The 22503-nt window shown below is 43.8% G+C and overlaps 1 pseudogene; it reads right to left on the reverse strand.

The window, feature by feature from the left end:
• LOC112080727 (low-density lipoprotein receptor-related protein 4-like) overlaps positions 1-22503 on the reverse strand; it is a 145629-nt pseudogene that overhangs the window by 10555 nt on the left and 112571 nt on the right.

Below are 22503 nucleotides of genomic sequence, written 5' to 3' on the forward strand. Positions count from 1 at the left end.
AACTCATCTTTCGGCATGTCCAGCCCACTCATTATCTCAGCCAATCATGGCTAGCTGGAAGGTTGCTCACTTTTTCTGTGGCTTAACCAWCTAGGCTCGTAATTTYACKATTTTATTCYTATTAACAGATGGRWTARAAGTTTGATATTAAGGCACATTAAAGTTCACATGTTCGAGAAGGCATTTCTGSCKAAAAATGCATTTTGATAAAAAAATATATGTTTACGTTCAAACAGCTCTCCTGTGAAGTCATGACTTGTGACARAGTTTCCTGAATRGGGTCACATTTATGATGATGATGATAGTAATGATGATGCAAAGTGTGATMAAGATGCTACTGAGGGTAATAATCATGATAATGATGATGAATTTGATGGTAAAGCTGACTTTATCTTACCGTGAGGAGCTGTCACCACGTTGCTCTGTAAGCAGCCCTCCACACTCAGGCTCTTGTCTGTGCAGCTACGAAACGGGATGCGAAAAAAATAACATTAACCATCAAACTGAGCATTTACTTTCTCACAAACTGAAGACATAAAAGTAAAGCGTTGTGATACAAGGTATTTAGTCGACAGCCCTCATTATGTATCAGTAGGATCCCTTCAAGTCATGGTCGATGAGGTAAAACGTCWGGCTTGTAGTTGACATACTTGATCAGTGGGGGTCCTTGTTGAGGCGTGTCTGTGGGGGCTTTGGGGATCTTGTTGGGGGCTGCGGTGCTGGTGGTCTCTATGTCTGGTGAGGTGGGCACATAACCTGAGACTAAACATAGGAACAATGATTAGTGTTTTAAAGATACATAAACAGATCACACACAAAGCTGGAATGTTGTTTATCAAAATAAGTTGTTACTCACAGGCACGCAAGTGCACGCACACGCACACACACATACACACACACACACACACACATACACACACACACACAAACTCACTGGTGGAGCAGGGCCTGCTGTCTGGTTCATCAGGGCAGGCACACACAAAGCTGTTTGTCTTAGCGAAGCAGAGATGAGTACATCCTCCATTATTCACCCCACAGTGGTTAGTGCCTGCAGGGAAGAGAAAAGGCTTACTTTAACCTGTTAAACTCTGCCGCCCTTTGGTGGCATTTTCACAATGGCACATATCTAATCAAATTGTATTGGTCACATTATATATATTTAGCAGATGTTATTGCTGGTGTAGGGAAATGCTTGTGTTCCTAGCTCCAACAGTGCAGTAGTATCTAACAATTCACAACAATACACAAATCTAAAAGTAAACGTCATTAACTAAGAAATATCTAAATATTAGGACGAGCAATGTCGGAGTGGCATTGACTAAATACAGCAGAATAGAATACAGTATATGCATCTGAGATGAGTAAAGCAGTATGGAAACATTATTATGAATAGACCTTGGGTACTTCTTGTTTGAGTCTCTGCCTATAGGAAGGGAGGAGCAAAATGGAGTCGTGATCTGATTTTCTGATGGTAGGGCGGGGGAGGGCCGTATAAGCATCTCAAAAAGGCGAGTAGCAGTGGTCTAGTGTTTTTCCAAAGCGACTACAGTCTACAGTCAATGTGCTGATAGAACTTRGGTTGCGTTTTCCTCAAATGTCCTTTGTTAAAATCCCCAGCTACAATAAATGCGGCCTCAGGATATGTGGTTTCCAGTTTGCATAATGTCCAGTGTAGTTCCTTGAGGGCCGTCGTGGTTTTGGCTTGAGGGGGAATATACAAGGCTGTGAAGATAACATTTATTTTATGTTTCATGAAAGACATTTAGATTTCAACCAATACATGCTTAGTACTATTACAAATAGTCAGCAACAATGTGACTATTACAGAGCCAGAGCAACAGCAGGCAAAGGGAAGTAGAATTGTCAGTACATTTTAGGAGAAGAAGAGTTTTGAAAGTCTAGGGTTTGAAATAAAATATACCACTAATTACTCTTCCAAAAGGATAAAAAAAAACAAGTCCGATCTTTAACCTAATGGTGGCGCTACAAACATGCATAAATTCCCATAGGAACACAGCCATTTGAAAACAGCAGGGTTTGTGCAATGGCTCCATTTTTCGACGTACAGGAATAATATACATATGAGAAGAAAACTGACGTTGCTACCTTTCCACTAATATAATTCGATTTCCTGTCTGATTCKCAGTTCGTCCGCTAAATAGCAGCTGAACATCACATGAGGTCTCTTGGCCACTTGAAACCAGATGCGTCCGGTTGGGCAATGGGCTCAGTATCAAAATTGAACAAATGTTGACGCCTGACATCTTAAAATGACTCTAGCGATTGGGGCTTTGAAGTTATTGTTTTTAAATAACCTACAGACAGGCGAGGAAACGTCCAAATTATTTTCCCATCCAATTTCCTCACAGTAAACAAGTCAGATACAGCAATGGTACATAATGGAGGATACATGCAAGGTAATACATTGAGAAAGAAATGCATTGCATTATGATCACCATTATGAACATTTTAGTCATTTAGCAGACGCTCTAATCCAGATTTAGCAGACACTCTTATCCAGAGCGARTTACATCGAGTGCATTCATCTTAAGACCGCTATGTGGAGCGTTGAGGGGGGMGCAAGCTTAGGACATTGCCAGCAGTAAGATTTTAGGTTGATTTAAAAAAATACAATTGCTTTTGATTGGTATGTAATTTTGTATTTTTTTGACCGTAATTGACGGGATGGAAATCCCTTAAGCTGAACGGACATTTTTTTGCAGGTATACATGCAAGGTTTACTCAACAGATGAAGAAGAGTTTGTAGAGATTCGCAATACAATGTTGAACACTTTTACTGTTGTTGAGTATTTTTCTTTAAATCTCAGCTCTAAACAAGGCATGTACAGTGGCTTGCGAAAGTATTCACCACCCTTCCCATTTTTCCTATTTTGTTGCCTTACAACCTGGAAATAAAATAGATTTTTTGGGGGGGGTTTGTATCATTTGATTTACACAACATGCCCACCGCTTTGAAAATGCGAAACAAACAAGAAATAAGACAAAAAAACAGAAAACTTGAGCGTGCATAACTATTCACCCCCCCAAAGCCAATACTTTGTAGAGCCACCTTTTGCAGTAATTCCAGCTGCAAGTGTCTTGGGGTATGTCTCTATAAGCTTGGCACATCTAGCCACTGGGATGTATGCCCATTCTTCAAGGCAAAACTGCTCCAGCTCCTTCAAGTTGGATGGGTTCCGCTGGTGTACAGCAATATTTAAGTCATACCACAGACTCTCAATTGGATTGAGGTCTGGGCTTTGACTAGGCCATTCCAAGACATGTAAATGTTTCCCCTTAAACCACTCGAGTGTTGCTTTAGCAGTATGCTTAGGGTCATTGTCCTGCTGGAAGGTGAACCTCCGTCCCAGTCTCAAATCTCTGGAAGACTGAAACAGGTTTCCCTCAAGAATTTCCCTGTATTTAGCGCCAACCATCATTCCTTAAATTCTGACCAGTATCCCAGTCCCTGCTGATGAAAAACATCCCCACAGCATGATGCTGCCACCATGCTTCACTATGTGTTCTTGGGGTGATGAGAGGTGTTGGGTTTGCGCCAGACAAAGCATTTTCCTTGATGGCCAAAAAGCCACATTTTTGTCTCATCTGACCAGAGTACGTTCTTTCATATGTTTGGGGAGTCTCCCCAATGCCTTTTGGCAAACACCAAATGTGTTTGCTTATTTTTGTCTTRAAGCAATGGCTTTTTTCTGGCCACTCTTCCGTAAAGCCCAGCTCTGTGGAGTGTACGGCTTAGTGGTCCTATGGACAGATACTCCTATCTCTGCTGTGGAGCTTTGCAGCTCCTTCAGGGTTATCTTTGGTCTCTTTGTTGCCTCTCTGATTAATGCCCTCCTTGCCTGGTCCGTGTGTTTTGGTGGGCGGCCCTCTCTTGGCAGGTTTGTTGTAGTGCCATATTCTTTCAATTTTTTTAAATAATGTATTTAATGGTGCTCCCGTGTGATGTTCAAAGTTTCGGATATTTTTTTACAAGCCAACCCTGATCTGTACTTCTCCACAAATTTGTCCTTGACCTGTTTGGAGAGCTCCTTGGTCTTCATGGTGCCGTTTGCTTGGTGGTGCCCCTTGCTTAGTGGTGTTGCAGACTCTGGGGCCTTTCAGAACAGGTATATACTGAGATCATGTGACATATCATGTGACACTTAGATTGCACACAGGTGGACTTMAACTAATTATGTGACTTCTGAAGGTAATGGGTTGCACCAGATCTTATTTAGGGGCTTCATAGCAAAGGGGGGGGAATACATAATACATATGCACGCACCACTTTTCCGTTTTTTTGTTTGAAAGTAGTAACTTTTTTAATTTCACTTCACCATTTTGGACTATTTTGTGTATGTCCATTACATGAAATCCAAATAAAAATCCATTTAAATTACAGGTTGTAATGCAACAAAATAGGAAAAACGCCAAGGGGATGAATACTTTTGCAAGGCACTGTATTACATAACATACACTTCCTRGAATGTYACCAACAGTATAAGGTGAAAGCTTAAATACGCTGCTGCTACTCTCTGTTTATCATATATGCATAGTCACTATAACTATACACTCATGTACATACTACCTCAATTGGGCCGACCAACCACTGCTCCCGCACATTGGCTAAGCGAGCTATCTGCATTGTGTCCCACCCACCACCCGCCAACCCCTCTTTTACGCTACTGCTACTCTCTGTTTATCATATATGCATAGTCACTTTAACCATATCTACATGTACATACTACCTCAATCAGCMTGACTAACCGGTGTCTGTATGTAGCCTCGCTACTTTTATAGCCTCGCTACTGTATATAGCCGGTCTATTTTACTGTTGTMTTTATTTCTTTACCTACCTATTGTTCACCTAATACCTTTTTTGCACTATTGGTTAGAGCCTGGAAGTAAGCATTTCACTGTAAGGTCTACCTGTTGTATTCGGCGCATGTGACAAATAAACTTTGATTTGATAGGGAAAAAAATGTAACTCCCAGAAATGCCTCATAGTCACTGTGGCGACACCACAATGGTGGTTGAATCTAATCATCGAGGATCAGATTACCCTCAATGCTAATCTTCGCCATAAGAAGATGAACAAATACTTGAACCGGTATCAGTAGTTAGGGGCAACTTACCACTCACTCAAGGGCAAAGTTTCCCCAAACCTAACATTAACCATAAGTCGGGAAAATGCTAAAATMACTTAAGATCAGCGTCTAGGGGCAACTTCACCCTGCTCCCTTACCGCTCTGCCTCTGTGGTGAGACTACGATGATGTCCATGAGGCCCTCCACGTTGGCCAGCACGGTCTCCTTGCTGCGGCCAGTGTGTTTGTCCACACGCTGGATGGACTTAGTCTGCCAGTCCGTCCAGTAGATCCAACGGTCTTGCTGCGAGAGTCGGGAGAAAGGGGTTAGAGGGGAGGACACCGGCTTCAACTGGGGGAACAAGGTAGAGAAAAAGAGAGGAGAAAGAAACACAGACAAGGAGGAAGAGAAGAGAGGGAGGAAGAAAATGAAGGTCAYAGATGAAGGGAAGTAGAATGGTTCAGTTTTATGGTTCAGTATGAGTGGAGGAGGAGGGAGAGCAAGTGAGGCAGTGAACAAACAAGTGAGTGGAGGAGGAATGAGAGCAAGTGAGTGGATGTGGTAGTCAGGGGGAGGGGTCAAGTGGTTGATTGACAGCTCGGGGGGTACCTGTGTGAGGGCGAAGGGGTGGGACACAGGGCTGATGAGGATTTGACGGAGCTTTCCGTTTAGGTCGGAACTCTCAATGCGGTCCAAGTGAGCATCCACCCAGAAGATCCTACACACACACACACACACACACACACACGGAGGAGTTAAACATACACATTCATAGTTCATATACATACTAGGCAAAAATACTTTACAGAGATATTAGACTGAGATGAGAGGGATTTAACAAGAATTGACATCAAAGCTATCCTATCAAGAGGCCAGAAAACTCCTGTACTGTACTTTGATTTACTACTATTGTAAAGTGGCCGTTCCACTGGATGTCATAAGGTGAATGCACCAATTTGTAAGTCGCTCTGGATAAGAGCGTCTGCTAAATGTCTTAAATGTAAAATGTAAATACTACACAAAACAGAACGTTCTGCAGAAAATAATTAGATTTTCTCGGCTGAGATCCGCTTTGTATGCTGTTAGGCCCTAATATTTTCAGTCTTTCTCTCCCTCTTTTCCTGTCTCTGACTGTCACACTCTCCGTCCCGCTCCCTCTGCGGGTTGCCATTTATTGGGATGAGTCTTGTCCTGGAGGCAGAACTCAGCAATTTTTGCTAGATGGGCCAGCTACAAAGTCAAAATTGGCTATATTGTAAAAATTCATGAAAACAAAACTTAACTTTTTGGTCTTAATCTAGAGTTAACTTAATTGAAGGGTTAGGCATTAGGGTTAGCAGTATGGTTAAGGCAGATTATATGACTTTGTGGCTGTGCCAGCTAGTGACCACTCTGGAAGGCTGCCCCCAGAACAAGATTTATTACCAAAAACTATACCTGCGCTGCCTTTCTCCCTACCATTCCCTCTCTCTCCTGTATCTTTGTCTGCCATTACCTTATTCCTTCCCTCTCTCTCTTCCTACCTACCACTCCCTCTCATCTCTGTCTGTCATTCCCATATTCCCTCCCTCCCTCCCCCCTACCAATCCCTCCTGTATATCCATCTGTCATTCCCTTATTCCCTCCCTCCCTCCCTTCCAATCCCTCCTGTATATCTGTCTGTCATTCCCTTATTCCCGCCATCCCTCCCTACCACTGCCGCTCTCTTCTTTATCTCTCTCTGTCATTCCCTTATTCCCTCCCTGTCACCATCCCCCTCCCTTCCACTCTCTCTTTCTAACCTGCGTGTGTCGTAATCCAGTGTGAGTCCGTTGGGCCAGCCCAGGTCTGTGTTAATCAGAACTTTACGGTCTGATCCATCTAGGTGTGCCCGCTCAATCTTAGCAATGTGACCCCAGTCTGTCCAGAACAGGTACCTAGAGAGACCAATGAAACAATGACAACACAGTTCCCCCCCCCCCCCCTCACACACAAACACTCACAAAACCAATCTCTTCCACTACACCCTTCCACCCTCTTCCCTCAACCTTAACGCTTRCCCCCCCCTCTATCCCTCCTCCTCTCACCCTTTGCTGGGAAACACAGCGATGGCCCTGGGTTCATCCAGGCTGTTGTTGACTAGTACTTTGCGGCTGGTCCCGTCCAGTCGTGCCACCTCGATGGTGTTGCGACCTGTGTCCGTCCAGTACATATTCCTGGTCACCCAGTCCACAGCTAGACCATCAGTGGTCTTCAGACCCTGGCTTATCACTGTCTCCATCCCTGTACCATCCAAGTTGGCCCGTCTGACCAGCACATGAGAAGTTAAATCGATCAATGAATCAATGAATCAACAAATCAATCAATTGTATCAATTATTACATTACATCTTATTGGTAGAGTGCATAACTATTGCTTGAATACATTAGCAAAGAGTGAAAACCCAAAATAGTAAGAAAAAGTGACAAGGAGGAATTCCCTGTGTTGGAATGCATGCATGCGTGTGTGTGAGTAAGAGTGTACTGTACTAGACTGACCAGGTGAATCCAATTGAAAGCTATGATCCCTTATTGATGTCACCTTTTAAATCCACTTCAAGAAAGGTTAAAGATGGATTTTTAAGCCTTGAGACAATTGAGACATTGATTGTGTATGTGTGCCATTCTGACGGTGAATGGGCAAGACAAAAGATTCAAGTGCATTTGAACAGGGTATGGTAGTAGGTGTCAGGCGCACCGGTTTGAGTGTGTCAAGAACTGCAACACTGCTGGGTTTTTCACACTCAACAGTTTCCTGTGTGTATCAAGAATAGCCCACCAGCCAAAGGAAATCCAGCCAACGGCCGACCAGTGTTTGAAATCAGGTCATTGATAAAAGAGGACAAAGGAGGCWGACACAAATTGTGCAGAGCAACAGACGMACTACAGTTAGTCAACTGACAGTCCAGTACAACATTGGTCCCCAAAGACCCATCAAATGATGCACAACTCGTCGTACCTTGACACGAATGGGGTATGGCAGCTGGTGACCTTAGAGTTACACTGCAAGAAACTGCAGTTGCAGTGCGCTAAGGAACGAAAACACTGGAAACTGGAGAATTGAAAAAAACATTGCCCTGGTTTGATGAATCCCGGTTCTTGCTATTTCACGCTGATGGGGGGACTAGGGTATGGAGAAAACCACATGAGTACATGCATCCATCATGCTGCGTTTCAACATTGCAGGCTGATGGTGGTGGTGTGATGGTGTGGGGTGTGTTTTCATGGCACACATTGGGTCCCTTGATAAAAGTGGAGCTACGTTTGAATGCCACAGGATATCTAAACATCATTGCCAAATAGGTGCATCCTTTCATGGCAGCTATGTATCCATCTGCAAATATATATTTTTTCAGCTGGATAATGCCCCCTAGTCACAAGGCTAGGATTGTCCAGGAATGGTTCCACAAACATGARAGTGAAATCCGCTTACTGCAGTGGCCTGCGCYGTCACAAGATCTCAATCCAARTGAGCATCTGTGAGATGAGATGGAACGATCTATTTGGTTTAGAGATCCACTACCAGCCAACTTGACACAACTGTGGGAAGCATTAGAGTTCAACATGGGCCAGCATCCCTGTGGAACATTTTGACACCTTGAAGAGTCCATGCCCCAACAAATTGAGGCTGTTCTGAGGGCAAAAGTAGGTGCAGCTCAATATWAGAAGGGTGTTTCTAWTGTTTTGMACACTCAGTGTATATTGTGTGGGCGTGTCTTTTTTAGCATGCCTGATAACATCAAGGCTGACATCGGTGTAGTACAGCTTCCCGTCCACGCTGTCGTAGTCCAGCGAGATGACGTTGTGCAGCTCGGGCACGGGCACATGCACGTCCGTGTGGTCATTTGTGTCCAGGGAGATGCGTCGCACGCTGACCCGGTTGGAGAAGAGCAGGTAGGTCTCGGGGGAGTCGTCACATGACCTGGCGTCCCCCTTGAGGAGGATGCCGGTGGGACAGGCACAGGAAGTACCGTTGGGGCGGGGCAGACACATGTGGCTACAGCCCCCGTTCCTTCTACCACACTTATTGAAACCTGGAGAGGGGGAGGAAGGAGCAAACCAAGTCATACTTTTGTGCAGGTACACAAATAGGGGTAGCAGCAGAATATTTACTGGTTTCAAGACATTCCCAATACATACAGCCAACTGATTCCATTGAAAGTGAAGTGAGAGAGGGAAGACAAACAATAAATAGAGAATACAGGGGACAAATGGTGGACAGCAAATGAGTAAGTGCCACTCAATTCCAAACACACACCAACCAAACAACCTTACCAGATTTTTTACAGTCGTGTGATTTTCTAAAATGAAATGATGACAAGTAAGGTCACTCCCATATAGTTCTATGGTCACTCCCACTAAGACCAACTTTGAATGGTTGATGTACAAGGCTTTTATGGGACATGCGCAATAGCCTGGGGACGAGGTTAAACGAAGGCAAACCCCTACCCACACCTTCCTTCTTTGCTGTTCCGAGGCCAGTGTGCCATTGATACACTCACCCAGTGGCTTCTCTCTATCCACGGCCTGTATGTCCATGAGCCCGGGCAGGTTGCTGCATACAGTGATGGTGTTGGCGCCGGTGGTTTTGTCAGCCCGCTGGATGCTACGGCTCTGCCAGTCGGTCCAGTAGATGTGTGGTCCTAGTATGGTCAGACCGTACGGGTGCTGGACTGGGGATACCAGGGTTCGGCGGTTCAGCCCGTTCAGGTCTGCCGCCTCGATGCGCTACGGGAGGGTAAACCTTTGTTAATTCACTGACTCAATAGGCCGGTTTCCCAGACACAGAATAAGCCTAGTCCTGGATTTAAAAAAAAAATTCTATGAAGATTCTCCATTCTTCTTCTCCAATAGGAACACATACCTGTCATTTCAGTGGCAAAATGATTTCGCTATGGTGAGTCCTACTTTAAACATGACCCAGCTGTGTTAGAGCTGGGCTGGAACAAAAGCCTGCACACTCTGTAGCTCTCAGGATTGGTTGCATTATTTATTAAAATGTTATTTTACCAGTCAAGTCAGTTAAGTACAAATTCTTATTTACAATGATGGCCTACCCCGGCCAAACCCAAACGACACTGGGCCAATTGTGCGCTGCCCTATGGGACTCCCAATCACTACCAGTTGTGATACAGCCTGGAATCGAACCAGGGTCTGTAGTGACACCTCTAGCACTGAGATTCAGTGCCTTAGACCACTGCGCCACTCGGGAGCTTTAGATTTTCGGATAGGGCGACTGACCTCTGTGTGAGCGTCGGCCCACAGTAGTTGTGAGCCGGCACTGTCGATGGCCAGTCCGTTAGGCCAGCCTAGGTTGTTACTGATCAGAACCAAACGGTCCAAGCCATCCATCGCTGACCGCTCCAACTTAGCATGTTCGCCCCAGTCTGTCCAGTACATATACCTGGAGGAAAGAGAGAAATGAATGTCACACAGGAAGTCGTTAGAAGACCGACAAAGGAGGGCTAACTATTGCCCAATCTAAATATTCATGACGGGTAAACTTTTATTGCCCTGCAATAAAACACACAGGAACTAACTCTCTCACAGCAACTAACTAACAGTCTGCATATGATTATGCAGTAAATTGATAGTAAAAATGCAATTTTAATTGAAAAACAAGTGTAAAATCAGCACCTGGAGCTAAACACACTGCTGTGCACAGTGAACCTTAATTGACTGACAGCCAAACTCTAATTCCTTACCCCATCTCGTGGTAGAGGGCGATGGCTCGTGGGCTGTCAAGGTTCTGCCAGATCAGAACCTTCCTCATGGAGCCGTCCAGGTTGGCCACCTCGATCCGGTTCGTTCCGGTGTCAGTCCAGTAGATCTTTCGACCCACCGCATCCACCGCCAGACCATCAGTGGTTATCAGACCTGGAGAACGAGAGAAAGAGAGAGGAAGACGGAAGGAAGGAAGTAAGGAAGGAAGGAAAACAAAGAAAGAAAGAAAGAAAAAGAAAGAGGAAGTGTGGAAGAAAGGAGCGAAGGAGATAAAGTTAGGGAGAAGAGAAAGGATGAGAGGAAGTGAGAGAGAAAGGTGAGAAACGAAGGGTATGCAGAAGTATAGAAGTTGAAATAGTTCAGTGCAACAGATCATTTGTTTGACAATATAGATGAATATTCCTCTGTAATACAGCAGAAAGACAAAAAAGACACTAGCCTAGTACTATCTGTAATGTGATTCAGATATGTTTTGCTTTATGAAATAAAGTTGATTGATTATTTCCCTCACCTGTAGCGATGATATCCTCCTGAGCCGTCCCATTGATGTTAGCTCTACTCACCTTCTTTAGTGTGCTGTCTGACCAGTACACTTTACCTGCAGGGGGCAGTAGACACACACAGCAAGGTTTCAAAGACATCCTGTTAGTCACTGTTTAGTGTTAGTGCGTGCAAATGGAACAGCGTGTGCACATCAGTGAAACATTAAAAAGGTATCCTTTATAGATACAACTATACTAACTATATTCACGTCACCAAATAATTAATTACAACACAGTTTTGTAATGAAGGTCTACAGTAGCCTCAACAGTACTCTCTGGGGTAGTACCATGGTGAAGCCGGAGGCCAGCTAGATTCCGTCCTTCTCTGGGTACCTTGACTTCAATACAAAATCTAGGACGCTCGTGGTTCTCACCCTCTTCCACAGACTTACACAGTAATTATGACAACTTTCTGAGAATGCCCACCAACCTATCTTGCAGCACGAACTGACATTTTGTGATGTCATGGCTTTAGYAGCTTCTGATAGGCTAATTGACATAATTTGAGTCAATTGCAGGTGTACCTGTGGAGGTGTACCTGTGGATGTATTTCAAGGTCTACCTTCAAACTCAGTGTCTCTCTGCTTGAAATCATGGGAAAATCAAAAAAAAATCTGCCAAGACCTCAGAAAAAAATTGTAGACCTCCACAAATCTGGTTCATCCTTGGGAGCAATTTCCAAACGCCTGAAGGTACCACATTCATCTGTACAAACAATAGTATGCAAGTATTAACACCATGGGATCACGCAGCCGTCATACTGCTCAGGAAGGAGACATGTTCTGTATCCTAGAGATGAACGTACTTTGGTGCGAAAAGTGCAAATCAATCCCAGAACAACAGCAAAGGACCTTGTGWGATTCTAGAGGAAACAGGTACAAAAGTATCTATATCCACAGTAAAAACGAGTCCTATATAGACATAACCTGAAAGGCCGCTCAGCAAGGAAGAAGCCACTGCTCCAAAACCGCCATACAAAAAGCCAGACTACGGTTTGCAACTGCACATGGGGACAAAGACCGTACTTTTTGGAGAAATGTCCTCTGGTCTGATGAAACAAAAATAGAACTGTTGGGCCATAATGACCTTCGTTATGTTTGGAGCAAAAAGGGGGAGGCTTGCAAGCCGAAGAACACCATCCCAACCACGAAGCACGGGGGTGGCAGCATCATGTGCTTTGCTGCAGGAAGGACTGGTACACTTCACAACATAGATGGCTTCATGAGGTAGGAAAATTATGTGGATATAATGAAGCAACATCTCAAGACATCAGTCAGGAAGTTAAAGCTTGGTCGCAAATGGGTCTTCCAAATGGACAATGACCCCAAGTAAACTTCCAAAGTTGTGGCAAAATGGCATGGACAACAATGTCAAGGTATTGGAGTGTCCATCACAAAGCCCTGACCTCAATCCTATAGAAAATTTGAAGGCAGAACTGAAAAAGCGTGTGCAAGCAAAGAGGCCTACAAACCTGACTCAGTTACATCAGCTCTGTCAGGAGGAATGGGCCAAAATTCACCCAACTTATTGTGGTAAGCTTGTGGAAGGCTACCCGACACATTTGACCCAAGTTAAACAAATATAGGCAATGCTGCCACATACTAATTGAGTGTATGTAAACCTCTGACCCACTGGGAATGTGATGAAAGAAATGAAAGCTGAAATAAACATTCTCTCTACTATTATTCTGACATTTCACATTCTTAAAATAAAGTGGTGATCCTGACTGACCAAAGACAGGGAATTTTTACTAGGATTAAATGTATTAAATGTATTTGGCTAAGGTGTATGTAAACTGCCGACTTCAACTGTATATATATATATAAAAAAATATTCACTTTCTTAGCTAATGAATGCAGCTAGCTAGTTAAGTCTACTCAAACACTCGGCTCAAACAGAGAGGGATGCTATGTTAACTTGCTGGCTATGGCTATCCAACACAGGATCTATTTCAAGTCAAGATAAGCTTTTGGTTTTATAAATGTATTGCCACCGGGGCCCGCCGGTGTAGCTGCTAAACTGCTTGCTGTACACTGCATAATTATAGCGGGTTTACTAACACGTTAGTTCTATTAGCTATGTTGACTATGACATTAGCAAATATGGTGACAACAATGTAGACTGTGTGTAGCGGTTATGCTATGAAGGTTTGACCTGATTTTTCCCCCCGCCTGGTCACAAACAGCTAATGGGTTGTGCAATGAAGTTGACAAGCGAAGGGAAAAGGAGAGAGGTTCACAGCGTATATGCGAGAAAGAATTATACAACGGGCAAAGTGATCATGCTGTTTGTCTGTGYCTGCTATGAAAGTGAACTGTGTGTGCGGGTGATCAGAGGTGTGTTAATTCCACCGATTCTGTTGAAAAACGTTTCTTAAATGGAAGCAAACGCTACAAAATGGGGATCAACATACCTGAATTTGTCCAATAGAAACTCTCGTTTGCAACTGCTGGACTAATGATTACACCCTAGATCAGCTAAATGTAGGGAAAAGTGTGTAGTGTGTAGAAAGTGTGCAAGGCTGTATTGAATGCGTCATTCACTGTCTGTCACCTTGATTACTAAAACATTTCTCTCGACCTGTGCACGTACGTGGTAAACTTTAATTCGTAGGATAGGATGTAGCAACTTCATGATGGTTATTTAGAAAATGTAGGTATCATGTAGTAGCCTTAACATATTGATGTTACATTGAGCTGGGTGAATGAAATATGAATGACAGTCATCCAATATGCTGTAATAGAAATAAGGCCATGGTCAAAATTGTGCTTCCTCATCTTAAACGGCCCCAACCACCACACCACATTCAGATCACAATAAAAAAAATAAAAAAAAGGACACGTCTGGTCCAAAAGATGTAATACATTACTATTTATTTTTACTGCAAAACCTACACTACCGTTCAAAAGTTTGGGTCACTTGGAAATGTCCTTCTTTTTGAAAAAAAAAGAAAGAGAAAGTCCATTAAAATAACATCCAGGTGACACTACTACGTCATCAGAGCGCGCCGTATGTTTGTTGTTGTTGAACGCTGTCGAACGCCGAAACCTGAACTAAAGACCTCGGTTTAAAAGCTGACAGTGTTTTTATATACTTTTATTTTATTTTGAATCCTGCGGCTCTGTTGGACTAAATTGCTGTGAGTGCTGCTATCTGTCTAGGGATTCCGCCTAGCTCGGTGGTCTCAAATGGAGGCCGCTATTGAACGTTTCCAGCGTTGCAGGAGCTGTGTTTACTTTGCTTTGTTCCGGGACAATGTGGACCGCGCTGACTTTCAATGTAGCAACTGCTTGCTCGCGGAGGAGTACAGGAGCGAAGTAGCTACTCTTAGTAAGCAAGTAACAAACTTACATAAGTTACTAGGGAACCCACGCCTACCTACTTTTTATTTTTCTTCCACCCCAGTAGCCAGATGCCGCTCTGGTCTGGTGGAAGTTTCTTTGCCATGTCGGCTCTCCACAGCCGACTGGCCAGTGCTAGGCAGGATTCCATCCCCGAAGGGATCTCCTCCTTCCCTGGAGAACGGAGCTGTTCTCGGCTCAACCAACCAGCCATGGAGGTACGTCACTGGCCATGGAAGTCGAAGAAGGCATCCTCTGGCAACGGGGGTCTCCATGGAGATGTTGAGCAAGGAACTGACACAGACCAGAAACAGCTTTGCCTCCCTGGATCTGGAGGCACCTGCGTCTTCATCCTCGGTTCGATCTCCCTCTTCGGTGGCTTCTACCTCGGGTTCAGATCCTCGGAGCTCACCAGACCGTGAGGCTGCCTGAGAGACCGGCCCATTCAACATCACCAGCTGTCATCATAGGCAGCTCTATGGTGAGAAACATCTCGGTCCCCAAGGCAAAAACCCTGTGCTACCCAGGAGCACGAGCACAGGACATAAGGACAAGGCTGCTTCCGTCTGTTCTACCACAGATGCCGGGAGCTGACACTGTCATAGTTGATGTGGGGTCAAACGACATCAGGAGGGCTAGCTCGGAACATTTGAAAATTGATTTGAAAGAACTGATTTTAGCATTAAAAGACTCTAAAAAACGGCCAATAATTTCATGTCCAGTACCATCGTTGGAGGTGAAAGATTCAGAAGACGCTGGCATTACACATCTGGCTAGCTAAAGTCACATTTATTGATATCTCTGGTAACAGAAGATACTCGACAGGAATGATCCAAGACCAGCTCAGTTAATCCCTACCATTGTGACAATGAGTTGTCATAATGCTGCATCAAATGTACATGATCTTAGGGGCACTGGCAAACACAATGTAAGTAATTTAATTTATGTACCCCTAATTGCACCGAATACATCTGTTTATCCTACAGCTATTGTAAGCAGTAATCATGAGCCTATAAACCAGTTACACGGTAAGCACTGAGGCAGTGTGCAATAGTAGGAAGACCCCTTTATGCAGCTCACCCTGCACTATCAGCTCCAATGTAAATAACATGAGTAAGTCTACCTCTGATAAGCTTCTCAGTAAAGCATTAAAAAAAAATCTAAATAGCCCATATTAACATAAGAACTTAAGAAACAAGGTCCATGAAGTCAATAACTTGCTTGTAACAGATGACATTCATATTCTGACTATCTCTGAAACTCACTAAGATAATACCTTTGGCGATACAGTGGTAGCAATACATGGTTAATACATGTACCAAAAAGACTGAAATGCCAATGGAGGTGGTGTTGCGGTCTATATTCAGAACCACATTCCTGTAAATCTTGGAGACAATCTAATGTTAAATACTGTTGAAGTAATATGGCTCCAGGTTAATCTGCCTCACATAAAGCCCATTATTGTGGGAAGCTGCTATAGACCACCAAGTGCAAACAGTCAGAATCTGGATACTATATGTGAAATGCTTGATAATGTATGTGATATCAACAGAGAAAAGTATATTTTCTGGGTGATTTAAATATTGACTGGCTATCATCACGCTACCCACTCAGATAAAAACTTCAAACTGTAACCTGGATCAGGTTGTCAATTAACCTACCAGGGTAGTTAAAAACAGCACAGGAATTGCACTTCACGCATTTATGAAAATACTTTTTTCCAGTTACTAATAAGCACACACCTATTAAGAAAATGACTGTAAAAACMGTTAAATCCCCTTGGATTGATGAGTAATTGAAAAATTMTATGGTTGAGAGGGATGAGGCAAAAGGTATGGCAATTAAGTCTGGCAGCCCAACTGATTGGCAAACGTACAAATTAAGAAATCATGTGACTAAACTAAATAAAAATAAACTACACTATGAAACAAAGATAAATGATATGATAGTAAAAAGCTTTGGGGCACCTTAAATTACATTTTAGGAGAAAATGCCAACTCGGCTCCTTCATTCATTGAATCAAATGGCTCATTCATCACAAAGCCCACTGATATTGCAAACTACTTTCATGACTTTTTCATTGGCAAGATAAGCAAACTTAAGGATGACATGCCAGCAACACTAGACATCTAAGTATATCGGACCAAATTATGAAAGACACAAATTGTACTTTTGAATTCCGTAAAGTCAGTGTGGAAGAGGTGAAAACAATATTGTTGTCTGTCAACAATGACAAGCCACTGGGGTCTGACAATCTGGATGGAAAATTACTGAGGATAATAGCAGACAACATTGCCACTCCTATTTGCCACATATTCAATTTAAGCCTACTAGAAAGTGTGTGCTACCCACTACCCAAGAATAGTAAAGCCCCTTTTACTGGCTCAAATAGCTGACCAATCAACCTGTTACCAACCCTTAGTAAAAATTTACAGTAAACAAATTGACAACAGAATTTCGGCATGCTTATAGGGAAGGACACTCAAAAAGCACTTACACAAATTACTGATGATTGGCTGAGAGAAATGAATTATTCAATTATTGTAGGGGCTGTCTTGTTAGACTTCAGTACAGCTTCTGACATTATTGATCATAGTCTGCTGCTGGAAAAACTGTGCTAACGTAATTGCAAAAGGGTTTTCTGATGATCAATTAGCCTTTTAAAATGATAAACTTGGATTAGCTAACACAACCTGACAATCGAACACAGAAGTGATGGTTGCTGATAGTGGGCCTCTGTACACCTATGTAGATATTCCATAAAAAATCTGCCATTTCCAGCTACAATAGTCATTTACAACATTAACAATGTCTACACTGTATTTCTGATCAATTYGATGTTATTTTAAATGGACAAAAAAAAATCCTTCAAAAACAAGGACATTTCTAAGTGACCCCAACTTTTGATCAGTAGTGTAAGTGCAGACCTTCCTCAGTTTCCTGTTCATACCACACTGAGATCACAGAAAAGCTGAAACACACGCACAGATGCACACACATACCCTCTTTGGGGTCCACCCCGATGGCGATGGTGTTTTTCATGGATCCGTTGACAGCCAGCACCACGTCAGAAAAGTAGGGGATGTCCAGAGAGACCATCCTGATATCGGTACGCCGTGCAAAGATCAGGAAACTACTCATCCCTACAACCAAGAGACACAACACTATCAGTATGGAGAGTACAGGACATGGCATAAAACCACCTTATATTTCATCTTATGAAGAGGTTATACAGTTGAACTAAGTGTATGAGGCATTGGTAAGTGATATTCTTTAAGAATCAATGGGCTGCAACTACTGTATCACAGCTTGGGCCTTAACGGTGAAGGTAGTAAATTAATAGATGTCAGCAGTAACGTTTTCAAGATCGAGCACATATAGTACAAAGCAAAGAGTGTGATGCTAATGCAAAACACATTATCATCCCACTTTAAGATTTTTACTGAAAGTGCTCCATCTTGAAAACTTGACTTCTGACATGCACAGTTGTTGGGACCGAATCAACAGCGTGCTAATGAACAAATACTAAACTATGTTTTTTTCTCTCTCTCCTTTAAATCAACGATGAGACAATATTTTGTTATATCAACGAACCATTGTCATCAATCTACTTGCAGTATCTTGGAAGACGTAGTTTATTTACACGCATCAATATCTCTGTAGTTAATTGTGTTAAGGTGATGAGATATGTGGTATATTGTTATTTTTTTTTTTTAAAACCTTTATTTTACCAGGTAGTCATACTGAGACCAAGGTCTCTTTTACAGAAGAGCTCTGAATTTCAGAAAATACAAAATGCAAGCAGAAACACAACAAGGTCATTCATCAGTAATAAGGTCCTCCAGCAGGTGTCTAAATTGCAGAGGCACCAAAACATCCAATGTACCATGGGTTGTTGTACAATGGGTGCTGGTGGTATAATAATATGATATTGTTGCTATGTTACCGTGTGCGCAGGTCTTTCCGTCCAGCTGAAGGTTGATGCCAGTAGGACAGGTACAGCTGGAGCCTTTAGGGGGTGGGGCCAACAGACACAGGTGACTGCAGCCCCCATTATCCACCGCACAGGGGGTCCGCACTAGAGAGTGAGGGACAGAGGTGGGAGAGAGCGCAATATACAATTTGGTATATGTTGCCCACTCACAAACATATATTTCTCACTCATTTAACAGTTTAAAAATGATCTCAAACACAATTTAACCGGGCGCTCTAGACTAGAGCCTCCATGGGGTATGTGCAGCAGGCTGAACATTTGACATCCCTACTCTGATCAGTGCTGCTTCAGCCTGGTATGAGCCCCAGGTGCTTTTTGCCCTCTGAACCCCATATATAGGATCAGTTTACCTGGCCCCTAATGACAGGGAGGGTCACTGGACCTGGTGTTGCGGTCTAGTATCTTGTCACAAAAAACTCAGAGGGCCAACAGGGCATGCACTAACGCACACACACACACACACACACACACACACACACACAGAGCCCGTCTCGCATCGTGGCCCGGTTGATTGGAGTCGGTGGTGACGTGCAGTCCAATAGATGAAGCCCTCCTCGGCGTGCCAGTCAGTGCCACGGCGTTGCGTACGTTGGCCAGCGGGATGACGTCATCCGACATGTCCTCGCGGTGTCGAAGCTGATTCGTCGGATGTCCGTCCTTCGGCAAAAAGCAGGAACTTGTCAAGGACCTGATCAAGACCAAAGTCTTCTGTTCAGTGTTCTTAGGTTTAACAACGGGTCATTCACAACACACACAACAACATACACCAATGGCTTCGTTTCGAATTGTCCACACTCACGTACCCCTTAGAATTTAAGCAATGTATTGTTGGCTTCTAGTGACGGCGCAATTTCGGCCACCTTTCAACCTCATATTCATTATCACCAGCACCAAACCGGTGTCTACATATGTGAAAACAGGGCTAGATAGAGAGCAAGACAAGCAGAAGAGTGTGCTAAAAAATGCTCCCCTGTGCTTAGGTAGGATTAAAAGTAAGAAAACGTGATTTCTCCAAAAACCTGGAACGAGTGTTCCAGCCAGAGGGAGGGTATTTCCTTGCTCTCTCACGTCAAATCTCATAGTGTTTTAAAAATCACGGTTAATTAAAAATTAGTGTATATAAAATGACATAATATGATGCCGTTTTCACATATGTAGACACTGCTATTGTGTGCTGAAGATAATGAAAATATTAGTTTGAAAGTGGTTTGCTCTGTTGCAATCATCAGCTAACTGGACTGAAAATGTAGTTAGCAAACATTGAGTTTATACTTAGAATAAAGTAATGACTAAATGAACTCAAAAAGATTTACAACTCTAAATCATCACATAAGAACATCAAAGCAAATATTCTAGTGTTCTACTCTAAAGTGTGTTTCTTGTAGGCCAGTAGTAGTACTCACTCAGGGCACAGTTATGCTGGTCCACTTTCTTGAAGCCCGTGGGGCAAGTCACAGGTATAGGGTCTGTTTGCCAGGGAGACAGAGTGTGGCTGCAGCCCCCGTTGTTGGTCCCACATCGGTTACGCCCACCTTCGGAGAAGAGAGGGGGGGAGAGTTAGAAGCACTGAGTGAGTGAGTGACTGACTGAGTGAGTGTGCAAGTGTGTTACTGACGAAAGAGTTTATCTGTAGATGTGTGTGTGTGTGTGTGTGTGGTGTGTGTGTGTGTGTGTGTGTGTGTGTGTGTGTGTGTGTGTGTGTGTGTGTGTGTGTGTGTGTGTGTGTGTGGTGTGTGTGTGGTGTGTGGTGTGTGTGGTGTGTCCGTGCGTGTCTGACTGCCCTGCGGGTTTGTCCCTGCGGGTGCAGTGTGTGTGATACTCCATGGGGAAATGTAGCTTGTTTCTTGATGATCTCCTGGTTCTTGCCCGTGAACTTGTTGGCACTGGTTGATGCTCTTGTGTGCCAGTCTGTCCCAGTATAGGCTATCCTCAAATACTGTTATGGCAAATGGATGGGGCAAAGCCTGGAATGGAGAAGAGGTAAACAGAGAGAGAGAGAGAGAAAGACAAGAGAGAGAAGAGAGATAGCCGAGCAAAGAGTATGTGTTGAAAGAAAGCGTAAATGTTTCTTTATTTCTGAAACACAAGAGCAACATTGGGACCTTCTCGTTGACCCTTTAAAGGAATTAGACCAGGTGGTATAGAAGGGGGGTTTATTGATTTCACCGATAAGCACCCATTTGGAGCAGCACTAAACCAACACACAGCACAACACAAATCACTAAAACAGTCCTCCGGCAAACTAAGAACAAAACACCAATAAAATCAATCTGGAGTAAAGGAACACTTATTTCAAAGCAAAATAGCGACAAAAGTTGGACAAGATCTGATTCCTCAGCACCATCAAATGAGGATGAGTTAGAGGCTGTGGTCTTCTCCCTCTATTGAAAAAGTTCCCCGAACATGAGCAGTGGTTCTGGCAGATGTCACAGTGTTCCTTTATTGGTATCCAGGCTTAATCAGAGCTGGTTGGAGTTAGCCTTTCTTTTTAGCCACTGCGTAATGACATAGAAGATTTGGCAGTGTTAAGTGACTAGCTCTATAGATTTCTTCTGAAAAGAGGTCCCTGTTGTAGCACTACTTGAAGCAAGGAGGGAGGGATTGATCAAGAAAGGAAGGAACAATGATTTGGTCATATTTAAATAATAAGGCCACAGTCTTTGGTGGAGAGCATGTGTGGAGACACTTCCATACCATCGTCCTCGATTTCCATTGTAACGAAGCACAGAGAACCACAGAGAGTGCTGATACGCTCAACTGATGGACGGAAAAACATCGTTTTTCCCCTCGTTATTTTCTGTTGGTGGTGCACAGTTTGTGGTGATCTTGTCAAAAAAGTCTTGCGCAGGTCTGGCATTTGTTCTCAGGTGGTGTCATGTGTGTGTGTGTCACTATGTGTGTGTGTGTGTTGTTGTGTGTGGTGTGTGTGTGTGTGTGTGTGTGTGTGTGTGTGGTGTGTGTGTGTGTGTGTGTGTGTGGTGTGGTGTGTGTGTGTGTGTGTGTGTGTGAAAGAGAGACAGTAGAGTACTGATGGCAATATATTTTCTCTTTCTCCAAGATATTACCTAACTCTTATTGTAAATGAATACTTCAGTATACATTCATTAAAGTATCATACCTTCAGAAATTGAGCGTCTCCTTCTCTCTATACTCACACTAGACTTCTCTCCTTACAGGGCATCTAGCATGGAACGAGTCTGGGGTAGCTGGGCCCTTACCTCTCTCTTCGCTGTCTCTGGTCTAGTGGACAGCTGGGCCAGCACTGTAGAAGCAACGGGGGAACATTCCACTGCGGTCTACACTCCACCATAGCCATCCCTACTCTTGTGCCTCTGCCTGCGTCCTCATCTCTCACGTCGCTCTATTGTGGTCCTTCTCTGGTCGTCTCCCCTACCTCCTCTCTTCACCACCCCTGTCCACCCTCAAAAAGGCCACATTTCCGTCTCGTCCCTGCTCCCCACGACATCCCCTGTGCTATACTTCGGCCCCTCTCCTATTGTCTCCTTTGACTGTCTCCCGGTCCCACCTCACCTCTCCTGAAAGGGTGCACAGGTGGTGCCTCAGAGCGATAAGGATCTCACCCAACTCATACGATACGATGACGCAAAGGATTGGCCATGGCCTCCAAATGGTTATCTCAAATCCACACACAGTGCGCACAGATGTGCACACACGATCAAAGGCATCGCGTGCACCAACATCACACAGACACACCACGACACACACACCACACAGCGACCCACACACACGATCACACACACCGCACACACAGTCACAGGCAGCACACGACACACACAG

This window comes from Salvelinus sp. IW2-2015, unplaced genomic scaffold (assembly GCF_002910315.2).
Source record: "Salvelinus sp. IW2-2015 unplaced genomic scaffold, ASM291031v2 Un_scaffold16461, whole genome shotgun sequence".
NCBI lineage: Eukaryota > Metazoa > Chordata > Actinopteri > Salmoniformes > Salmonidae > Salvelinus > Salvelinus sp. IW2-2015.